This window comes from Colletes gigas, unplaced genomic scaffold (genome assembly GCF_013123115.1).
Source record: "Colletes gigas isolate AHSC1104 unplaced genomic scaffold, ASM1312311v1 Colletes_gigas_Sc00080, whole genome shotgun sequence".
In the NCBI taxonomy this organism is placed as follows: domain Eukaryota; kingdom Metazoa; phylum Arthropoda; class Insecta; order Hymenoptera; family Colletidae; genus Colletes; species Colletes gigas.
In genome coordinates, this window is record NW_025106708.1 from 196,770 (window position 1) to 209,849 (window position 13,080).

Consider the following 13,080-nt stretch of genomic DNA (forward strand, 5'->3'; position numbering starts at 1 on the left):
TATTATTACACATGTGTTTCTAAAATTTACGTGACTATGGCTATCCATGTACTATTCTTCCACGAGAAGAAGGCACTGCGTATTTACATCCCCACTCCTGTTGCTGTCCGCTGACTCATAGGTATTGGTCGGAAACGGTGACGAAGACCGGTGACAGCCAATCAGCGGACTGCAGCAAGAGTGGGGATGTAAACACGCTGTGCCTTCTTCTCATGGAAGGACGATACGTCTTTCTTCGCTTATAAACAGGTTTCGCTTTTCGTTATGTATGCCGTTACGGAATTCTTTTTTCTTTTTCCATGGTGATTTAATTCTGGTGAATAGTAATGATAAGTTTCGCTATATGGCAAAATTAATGTTCAAACTATTATCGAGTATACGTTATTAACAAGCGAATTTCAATCCTTTTAATCCTTTTTTTGCTTTAATATACTTGAGAATACTTGATTCCACTCCCAGAACGTCTATGCGACTTGTTTCGACATACATACCACACACTTACACACACACAACATACGCGCGTGCGCGTATACGTACACATGGAACACATCTTATAGGCACACATGGAAATACATCCTCATATAGACAGACACGTACGTACATCCATGCATATATGCATTCATAAACATGCTCCAATTCGTGTATATAAATATACATATTCCGTTCTTTGTGTTTCATCTTCGTACGTTGTCCATACAAATTCTTCATTAAAGCGTTCAGCGATGGAAACATTTTAATGGTAAGTGCATCGTTTAATCGGAAGAATTGAAATTGCATAAAATTTTCAACAAAAGTATATAGTTCATTGTTCATTAAACATTAATCCATAATTTCTTGACTTATCGACACACCGAATTAGATAAGGAACGTTAGTATTAATGTATCTCTGAAAAGAACTGCGAACAACTGTACGAAGATGAAGCGGTACATATGTTATTGGCAATAACGCATGTACGATGCATCCATAAATATAATTATTGGACTAATCGAGCGGAGTAGCATGGGTTACTAGTTTTGTTCGTGATGTAATTAAAAATCGTTTGTGAAATTCGTGCGACCAGTATCATAATGAAATCTAGATTCTTAAGTACAAGTGTACAATCAACGAGCTCATTGTCAGTGGGTATCAATGATTTGTACAGCCGCGCCTGACTGACATTGAGTAATGGTTGTTCGACGTCGTTAACCGTTATGTTCTTTATATATAAAAAAAAAAAATAGCTTTCTTTTCTCCTGTGTCTGTTAAGTTTTTCTTCTTTCTTGTAAGGACTTGCGAAGCGTATATATTGAAGCCGTCACGTGGCCTGTATATTTTTGCTACAAATATCGTTAGTAGTACCGTTTCTAAAACGTTCAAACGTTCAAACGTTCTTGCGTTTCTCCTTTTTCTTTCTGTTTTTAATTAATATTGCGTTCTAAAGAAAGCCGAATGAAAAGTAATACCATCGATGTAACAGGACAAATCGAAAACGGATTAATGGTTTATATTGAATAACGTACATAAATTGATACGAACATTTCTCAGCTGTTAAACAAACGAAGATCTTAATTAGTAGATGCAAAAGTAACGGGAATTTTTCGTACGGAAATAAAGCACGAATATCGTACAAGTATTTTTTATCCAATGGTATATCAATATTCAATAAAGAACATTCTGCCCATTTGGAACTAAAATTTGATTTCTTTTTCTGTCACAAAACTAGAAATGCTTTTATTAAGTTAATATTAAGCTTAAATAAACATGATTGCATCTCCGTTAAATCCAGAGTTTTACTTTTTTAATACGATGAAGAAATTCTCCTCACTCTTGCATCGATATGACAATGTTGGACAAAGATATCGTCTCGTTCATTTCAAGCGGATTGAATCTTCTTTTAGATATAATACTGCTGAAGCGAAGGCATCAATCAAAGAAACTTCATTAGCAGCTAATTTTTCAGAAAATAACCAAATAATTTTTATGGATTCGCTTTATAGGTAACATGTGTAGTTTATCCGAGATATGCTTAATGAACTTTTGACTTTTCACGGTGATTAATGGTGGACTTTCAATAAGAAGACTGATTAAAACAGGAACTTTCGCGTTCCTCACTTCCATGCCACGTACCAAGATTCACGTTGTTGTGTGACGCTTATGACCACCATTAAATTAAAAAAGTACCGCAGAAACAATCGGCCTGTACGCATTAACACGTTGACTGCCAGACCAAACCCCTCAAACTGTGCAGGAAAACGAAACTTTGTTGTTAGACAACTGGAAACTAGCATACCCATCATTTGTTATTGAACTTATTTTTACAGACCCATTAAAATTCAAGACTTATATCTGGATTTATTTTCTTTAACATCTAATCTTGAGAACTAATTGTTTTAGCTCCTTAGTGAAAAATCGTCACCCATATATGGGTGAAATGGCAGTCAATGTGTTAAAGCTGTTTTTTCTATGCACTTCATGGTGTAAAGTAACAAAAAAAATACTGGCGTTCCCGATCACAATAACAAAACCCTGTCGATAGCAGATGTATTTAATTCCTGAATGTATTTGTGGCAAAAATAGTGAGTTCGTTAGAGTGTCTAAAGATTTTTTAACTCCGGAGTATCTCGATACTCACACAGTACCTCGGTTTTTTTAATGACTCACACGTATAATTACACATTTTCTGTTGATCAAATAATTTTAATCTTTATTCGGAAAGGTAACTTTTAATTTGTTAGTAGATCGAATGGTTTACGCGGAATGTGTAATTAACCCCTTGCACTATTTTCACGAGTCTGACTCGTGATGAAAATTTTAGGCTAAACTTGAATATCACGAGTCAGGCTCGTTGTTTAATTTCATGTTAAACGCGAATAACACGAGTCAGACTCGTAATCAGTGTGGCCCGGTGTAGCCAGATTGGGCATAATTGAATACATCGAAATCAACAATAGTGACAACGAACTTCCTTAGCGTCTAAAGCCGCGTCCCCACTGGGTCGGCTTTTGCCGTTCGGCACGGCCGATCGGCAAAAGCCGAGAATTGCGTCTACACTGCGTCCGCATCTGTCATCTAGCACGGCCGATCGGCACCCTAAGTACTTCTCGGCAAAGCCAAACACTGCATCGTCTTGGATAGCATGGCTTGAAAAGCCGACCGGCATGCCGACGAGTCGATCGGCACGATGTCGGTAACCATCAAAAGAGATCGTGCCAAGACACGAGAGCACGAAAGTTTCATGTCAATTTCGTTCCAAAACCATCATCGAGATACAAAGATACAGGAACTTTAAACGTTAATAACTTTTTAACAAAGCCTCCATCAACAAATTGGTATTCTTTCGCGATCGAACGGAAAATTTCACAGCGCGACGATTGCTACCTCCAGTTCTGAAAGGCCCAGGCAGGGCCATAAAGCCCCGTCTTGTAACCAAATATGGTCATAGGCGAAAGATTTTTTCCTCGTGCCCATATTTTTGCATAGTCGATGTTTCCGGAGCCCGTTTCTTCCTCCGATACGCGATTTTGGGGGTGTCAACCGAATTTGGTATTAACTTTTAGCTCGACCGATTGGTCATCGACTAAGGGAAGGAGGACCCATTTTCACACCCCGTTTGGGAGGAAAACTCTTTCCTCATACCTGAACGTGGTGGAGGAAGACTTCCAGGTCACCCCCAGAACGAGGGTGCCCGAGGTTTTCTCCCCAAGTCGAAGGCTACGTTAATTTATCGAAGAAAAAACGGGACTCCGGATTAGGACGCGACGAGTGGCCGCGCGTGTTTGACAGCTGTTTTATGGCTATACACAACGATTTGCAATTTTTTTTCTCCGTTGAAAAATTTAGACACCTAATTGGATTTTCAGTAAGGAATTTTTTTCTCGAAAGTGCGTACGATTTTGGAGGTATGTGTAATGATAAAAAATGATTGTAATTGATCCCCGCAACCGAAAATAATTTTTTTAGAACGATTTGAAAAATTTTTTTTCGCCGAAAAATTTCAGCACCTACTCGATTTTTTTTCTCGAAAGTAGATAGGATTTCGGAGGTATGTGTACTCACCAAAAATGATTGTAGTTGACCCCCGCAACCGAAAATAATTTTTCCAGAACGATTTGAAATTTTTGAATTTAATTGTTAATAACTTTTTAACAAAGCTTCCATCAACAAATTAGTATTCTTGATTTTCGTCTTATTTTGGCCTCTACTATCGCTCATTAAAATTTTTGCTAGAGGTGGCCGAACACCCTGTATATTCTTCTGCTACGTAAACTCGGACGCATCCAAAATCTTCGTTTTTTAGGCATTTTTTTTGCATTTGCTATTACTATAACTGCAGCAGCACCAGTTATTACTTCGTCGTCACTGTACATTTTTTGTGTACTGAAATGGCTTTGCCGCGGTGCATAGCAGTGGCACGGCCGTGCCGCCTTTTGCCGAACGCTGTGCCGATCGGCAAATGCCGAGCCGTGCCGACCCAGTGGGGACGCAGCTATCGGCAAATGCCGAGCCGTGCCGATCCAGTGGGGACGCAGCTTAACGGAGTGGAGGGGATAGCAGGCATATACTACCGCACGAGCCATGTGTACGTGAGCTCGGCACTTCGCACAACGTCGGGAAATCGATAAACACTACTGTGAGCCTTTTCTTGCTCTTGTAACAACTGAAATACGATCTTGCGATAATCGGCATACGATTCCAAGTCTCGACCTCGACCGTCCCAGCATTTTTACTTTCCGACCTATGTAAGGTGTAAGGAAAGTACCATAATGAAAAAAAATTTCGAACATTTTTTTAGCGAAAATACACATTTTAAGACTCCCTCATCATATTGTAACTATTAAAAAAAAAAGAAATTTTTTTCTGTGTCAATTTACGCACGTACATACGTATGCTATTAACATGGTTGCGTCTAGGCAGAATGAATTTCAATGAAACTTTACATTTAAGTTTCATGTTCCCGTTTCAAGGTCTGATTAGATTTTGAGCGTGATCAGTTCCCGGATAATGATGATTATACGTCTTGTAGTTTTTTAATTATTCCGATACATATACATTATTTGTAAAAATTTTTTAAAATGATTTATATAAATCTTAAGAAGGATTAAGATCAAATAAACTTTATCTCTATTTTTTCTATCTGCTGTTACAGCAGTGACTCGTGCAGGTTAACGACAGCAGTGTTTTGTTTATACTCCTCGCGGGTCGTTGGGTCGTAGAAACGACGAGGATGGAGAAAGAAGGGGCGTAACATACATACATAGCCTAGGCTCCGTAGGTTTTTAAAGGGCAATAATTAAAACTAAAATTTTATTGCGTGAATAGCAGTCAATTTAATGTATTACATTTGGCAGTAATGAATTCAGTGGAGAATAAAAAAAAGGACAAGACGAATGTGGACGTTTTAATATACGACGTGTGGTAATGTTACAAATAAATAACGATTTTTTGCATCTTAATGGAAGGAGGAAAATTGAGATCCATTAGATTTCCATTGAACGGTAACGTGCACATTATTGTTTTTCCCATATTTCAATTATTTGATTTATGTAAACTTAAGTCAAATATATAACATTTGATTCTGTGTAGCAAATTGATAGGGTTATTGAAAAACATAGCGGGAAAAGTCAGTATTAATCTATATCTGTAGAAAATATTTGTAATTCATCAGTGTGTACTGAAATTTGTTACGACGTGCACGGTATTGGTTAAGAGTGGTTTTTCATTTTAATAAATTTTACTTATTTCAATTTCTAAATATTTACTTCTTAATTAACCTTTTACGAGTGAGAGTGCTTTGAACAACACTATTCTAAAATATTTGTGGAATACGTTTTCAATGTGGTTCAGGTAGATATGCAATGTATGTATAAGATTTCGTGTAATTTTTCCTTTCTAGAAAAGATAGAAGAAAAGTTAATTTGATCTTAATTCTTCTTAAGATTTATGTAAATCGTTTTAAAAATTTGTTACAAATAATGCATATATATTGAAATAATTATAAAACTATAATAATCATCATTATCCGGGAGCTGATCACGCTCAAAATCTAATCAGACCTTGAAACGAGAACATAAAACTTAAATGTAAAGTTTCATTGAAATTCTTTCAGCCGTTTAGACGCTATTATGTTAATAGCATAGGAACAAAAAACATTTCTTTTTTTTTTAATAGTCACAATATAATCAGAGGGTCTTAAAACGTGTATGTCCGCCAAAAAAAATTTTCGAAATTTTTCTTTCATTATGGTACTTATACCTTCCATAGGTTTGCACGTGAAAATGTTGGGGGCAGTCGAGACTCGGAATCTTATGCCGATTATTGGGAGAGAGCAAGAAGGAAAGGCTCACACTCGCTTTCTTTATCAATTTCCCGAAGTTGTGCGCAAGCGCCGAGCTCACGTACACGTGGCTCGTGCGGTAGATATGCCTGCTATCCCCACCACTCCATTAGACGCTAAGGAAGTTCGTCGTCACTGTTGTCGATTTCGATGCACTCAATTATGCCAGATCTGGCCACACTGTTCTGATCATTATGGCGTATGGGTTAGGCACGGCTTCTTTCGAATTTCAGCGTAGTGCAAGGAGTTAAGCTGCAATCTGCCTAACTTCTGCAACGACAAATTTAAGCGTTGTTATAGAAATGATGATGCATAAAAATTTTAAGGAAACAATTTGTGTCTCACGTCTATAGTGTCACCGTTTAAAACCGATTACCATAGTTCCGTCGTAACCGCTACCTTCGATCATTATCTATCCAGCCACCAGCTATAAGTATACAAACATTGTGTACCATGGTATTTATATGGCATCACTTAATTCTCGTATTGTAATACTTTTTCGACGAAGGCTTTGAGAAAAGAATGTCCTTTGTATTGAAAACGTCACTGACGGACATTTTTCTCCCTTTTATTTATGGACTCGATGCCTTTGTAGAGGATTTTCTAATGATTTTCTATGCGAACGACACTCTTCGGGTCTAAATCTGTAAACTTATCTTACCTTCTCCATTCTATCAGCGTATACAGGATGTTCGGCCACCCCTGGGAAAAATTTTAATGGGAGATTTTAGAAGCCAAAATAAGACGAAAATCAAAAATATCAATTTTTCGATTGAGGCTTCGTTAAGAAGTTATTAAAACATTAAATTAAAAAATTTCAAATCATTCTGAAAAAATTATTTTTGGTTGGGGAGGGGGTAATTACAATTATTTTTGGAGAATAGACATACATCCGAAATCCTACGCACTTTCGAGAAAAAAATTCGAGTAGGTGCTGAAACGTTTTGGCGAAAAAAAATTTCGAATCGCTCTGAAAAAATTATTTTCGGTTGCAGGGGTCAATTACAATCGTTTTTGGTGGATAGACATACCCCCGAAATCCTGTGTATTTTCGAGAAAAAAATTTAGTACCGGCGGAACTTTAAACGTTAATAATTTTTTAACAAAGCCTCCATCAACAAATTGATATTCTTGATTTTCGTCTTATTTTGACCTCTAGAATCTCCCATTAAAATTTTTCCCAGGGATGGCCGAACACCCTGTATACCCATCCAATTAATTAACCAAATCACCAATCAATCGATCGACTGATCGTTTCATCACGTCATCGTCAATCTATTAATCTTAAGGTCATTCTACGTGTCTTAAATCTGCTCCGTATACATATATGTCGTACATACTATTTACTGATTTGGGTGAAAATTTCAATGATTCTACTATAACAACGTTATATTTTTTCTCTCGCTTCTTTTTTCTCTCTCTCGCTCTCTCTCACCGCAATTTTTACATAACGTTATGTTTATTATTATTTAGAAGAACGCTACGAAACACAGAAAATAAAGATTTTAATAAAAAACAGAAATCACCAAAGTGCGAAGTGATTCCTGCACTCCCAATTTTACGAATTGTGCTGATTCTTTTGTACAAGGCGTGTTAAGAATGTTTATCGTGACTTCCATAGATAAAGCTGTGCAACTGTTAATATCAGGGTAAATATTAATCATTTATCATCCGGGTCCAATTGACTATTTCTATTTTTTTGTACTTTGAATTCATTTTACGAATAATTTACAAAAGCAAGAATAAAAATATAATAAAAAGACAACTTCATTACCTTTTCTTAAAAAAAAAAAACTGAAATTGGGTTGAATGGACCCATATAATATACCCAAAGGGTAAACAAAGTCTGTTTCATTTGACGAGAGGGTACGAAATTCGGAAGGAACAATATGGACAATATATGTTGCAAATGAACCTATTTTTTACAAAAGATTGTTCGGATTCCGAACAATTACCTATCTCTCGCCCATGCTATAGGCACTGTTGGGAATTCCAACACTTAGTAGCGGACCCCTTATTTAGTTAACATTAGTTAAATTACTTGATTAGCAATTTGGCAAGTACCTTAGGGTACAAAGCAAATTGCCGTACTATTAAGCCGTTAAGCACCGTACTTTGGGACCATATCTGCCCCTTGGGACCGCGGACATCCACCCCTGTACCACCCTTAGTGGGCGGGATTTCGAATATCTGAGGACTGGCCCACGAGGGATGGACAGGGGCTTGATTGGATACACAATGTCTCCACCTATTTGGGAATCCGTATATATTCGCGGGGCATAGGACTCTTTAATTAGAACATTTCAGAACAGTTAGAATACCTCAAGAACCGTTGCAAATTAGAATCGAACTAAGGATTAAAATTGAACCAAGAACATTGAAAAACTGTTAACACATATGTACATATAGTAAATAAATTCAAGTATTGGTAAATAGTATTGAACTTTCTATTTACTAAATAAAACGGCTCCACGAACCTTGTGGGAGCCTACATATGGTCCTTCGAGCCGGATACAGTGTTTAATGTGTACAGTATTTGTGAACAATTGTGGACGATAAATCGAACAATAAGGACATCGTGTTTGTATCGAAACACCACTGACGGACATCAAGGAATTCTACGCTTTCGACTTCCACGTAGCCGACGCTGATCCATCTGAGAGACGCTAGGCCCTGACGGACTACAGGACTTGGAACGGCGTTGCAGAATCCACAACGGACATCGAGGAAGCTGATCTGGGAAGCATTCACTGATCACCTCCTTATTTACTCATCTAATCCGTAAGTCATTCTTGCATTTCTCGAATTGTGTTAACAGTAGCAATTATGGACCCAATCTTGAAAACGCACATTTCGGACCGTACGAAGGTGAAGACTGCCTTGACTCGTTTTAAGAAATTTTTTGAATCATACGACCGCTCAACTTCGGTAACAGCACTGGAAATTCATTTGGGAAAAATTTCGCAATTGTATGAAAAATTTGATGGGATACAATCGTTAATAGAAGATATCGTAGAAGGAACCGATCTCGAAGAAAAGAACGCGAACGAACGAGAATCATTTGAAACATCGTATTGTAATATAGTTGCCACAGCAAAGGATTATATTGCACAAACGCGAGTACAAAATTTTGCGCACACGAACATGTCAAAACAAAGTACCTCGTCTTCGGGAACTGAACCTCAATTTCGTGTCAAATTGCCTACGATAGAATTACCTACGTTCGATGGGACGTACAGTTTGTGGTTAAAATTCAAGGACACATTCGAATCATTAATCCATAACAATGAAGCTCTAGGTAATATTGAAAAATTTCATTATTTAAATTCCTCGTTAAAGGGCGACGCAGCTCGCGTAATACAATCGTTAGGAGTTTCTGAATTAAATTACGATCTTGCATGGAAAGCGTTAAAGGACAGATTCGAGGATCGCAATACAATCAAGCACGACCACATCCGTACATTATGGGACTTGCCTGTATTAACGAAAGAATCTTACTCGGGACTTCGGCGGTTACTCGATGATATGAAAAATAGTTTACTCGCACTTAATGCATTAGGAGAACCAACAGAACATTGGGATAGTCTAATTATATATTTATTAACGACGAAGTTAGACACTGTAACGATACGTGAGTGGGAACAAAAACAATCAAACATTGCGAGTGATGTTACATTGCGGGATATGACCGACTTTTTAGAGAAGCATTGTAAATACCTTGAAAAAATGGCAAAGGCCAAGGTAGTACCGTCGAATAAGATTGCAATAATTAATGAAACACGAAACACTCGGTTTAAGAATGTAGCAGCACAAGTTGCGAACACGCGGACAGAATGTATACTTTGCAAGGCTGAGCACCCGTTGTATAATTGCACTCAGTTTTTAAAATTATCTCCGGGCGACCGTATTTCGAGGATTCAGGAATTGCGTGCATGCTTTAATTGTCTCCAACAAGGACATAGAAATATGGAATGTACGCGTGGAGGATGTAGGAAATGCCCGAAAAGGCATCACACCCTCTTACATTTAGACAGTGGTGCACATAAACCATCAGTATCGACCAATGTTTCACTCTCGCACAAACAAACACAAAATGTAAATACGGACACTGACACGAACCGTCCTAAAGAACAAATCACTTCACATACGTACATTTCACATTCAAGGGACAATTGTACAATGTTATCCACTGCGGTAGTAGACATAAATGATTGTAAGGGACATAGACAGAAATGTCGAGTATTGTTAGACTCAGGATCTCAGTCTCACTTCATCACTGACGCGCTGATTAAAAAACTAGGACTTCCGTGTAGTACAACGAACATTAGAGTTTCGGGAATAGGAAATTTAGCACGTAACTTACAATATCAATCATGCGTAAAATTAACATCAAGATTCAATGGATTCACCACATCAATTTCATGTCTATTATTACTGAAAATAACCGGAAATATTCCAAGCACACACATCGACTTATCTGATTTACCGATTCCTGCACATATCATGCTCGCGGACCCCCATTTCCATCAACCCGGGGAAATCGATATGATTATCGGAGCAGGTATGTTTTGGGACCTATTGTGCATCGGACGCCACTCTTTAGGACCGAACTACCCATCATTACAAAAGACACAGCTCGGGTGGATTATCATTGGTAATATGACTCGCGCACATCTTACAACACAAACACGAACCACGTGCCATGTTGTAACGAATCAACAGTTACATAATCTAGTAGCGGATTTCTGGAAAATTGAACAATGTATTGATGAAGGACGTCTCATCGACAAAAATCATTATTGCGAGAAACATTTCGTGTCAACTTCAACTCGGGATAACGACGGACGACACGTGGTTGCAATTCCCTTCAAGAAAGAGATCAACGGACTAGGACATTCGAGACAACAAGCAGAACGCCGACTACTTGCATTGGAACGAAGGTTGACCAAACAACCGCAGATTCAACAAGAATATATTGCCTTTATGAGGGAATATGAAGAACTTGGACACATGACGGAACTAAACGAGGAGCAACGTGAAGATGGATTCTATTTACCGCATCACGCCATCATAAAGGAGAGCAGCAGCACCACAAAATTGCGCGTAGTTTTTTATAGATCCGCAAAAACTACATCTGGACTATCCCTGAACGATGTACAGATGGCTGGGCCAGTGGTACAAGAGGATCTAATGTCGATTTTATTACGTTTCCGCAAACATCGGTATGTTCTGTCAGCAGATATCGCGAAAATGTATCGCCAAATACGCGTATGTAAGGAAGATCGTCGCTTCCAAAAAATAGTATGGCGAGAAAATAGTACCTTGCCAATTAAAACGTATGAATTAAATACTGTGACGTATGGGACAACATCCGCACCTTTCCTGGCGACCAGAACCTTGCAATGCATTGGAGAAAATGATTCTCCAGCCGCCAGTCGTATAATCTTGGAAGATTTCTACGTAGACGATCTTTTGACTGGCACGGACTGTTTAGAAGAAGCGATCAAATTAAAAAATGACGTATCATCTATCCTGGCAACATCGGGTTTTGAACTCCGGAAATGGGCAACGAACGAGTCGTGTATTTTGAATCCATCGGATGGAATACAATCCCACGTACATATTACATCCGACAAGGAGATAAAAACGCTCGGACTTCTCTGGGAATCGCAGATGGACATACTGCGATTCTTAGTGCAAAAACCATTTGAACGTCGTGTCACAAAACGAACAATATTATCGGACATTTCCCAGATTTTCGAACCCCTCGGACTGATTGGGCCAGCTACTATTCAAGCCAAAATGTTATTACAAGAACTATGGCAGCTACAAGTTTCCTGGGATGAATCATTGCCCCAACATCTCCATTCACGATGGACAACATTTCGCGAGGAACTTGGGTCAATAAATAACATTATTATTCCTCGTCATGTATTAGCTGCAGAAGCTGAGAAAATTGAATGGCACTTAATTCCGCCTCGCGCTCCTCATTTTGGTGGACTATGGGAAGGAGCAGTAAAGGCCACGAAATTCCATTTGAAGCGCGTTATCGGCGATACGAAACTTACGTACGAAGAATTGTATACGCTGTTAACACAAGTAGAGGCATGTTTGAACTCCCGACCCCTATATCCTTTATCCGACGATCCTACTGATCTATCTCCATTGACACCTGGACATTTCCTTATTGGTGACACGTTGAATGCACTCCCTGGCCCTGATATTCGACACATCCCAGAAAATCGACTTAATCGCTACCAGCACATTCAAAGAATGTTACAGCATTTTTGGCAGCGATGGAACACAGAATATTTCCACCAATTACAACAACGGACCAAGTGGCAGACAGCATCCCCCTCTCCGCTCGCACCAGGGACATTGGTTGTTGTGAAGGAGGATAATTGTCCACCACTGAAATGGAGAATGGGACGGATCACCGAACTTCATCCAGGGAAAGATACGATTACAAGAGTCGTATCAGTTAAGGTCTCCGATGGGATTGTAAAACGCCCAGTAACAAAAATTTGTATCTTACCTATAGACACTGATAAGGACACAGTACCGGGACAAGAATAGAGTTCTATTGCATTTTAATATTTAGTACTGTACACGCACATATCTCTATAGATGTATTTAATTGTATAATCATAGAACTCTATTATTATAATTATGTAACCTTTAATTTAAGTACTGACGTATCTGGATAGATTCACGTCAATTGATTATTAGCCAACTCAAATAATTGTATTGCATATCGTACATTGTA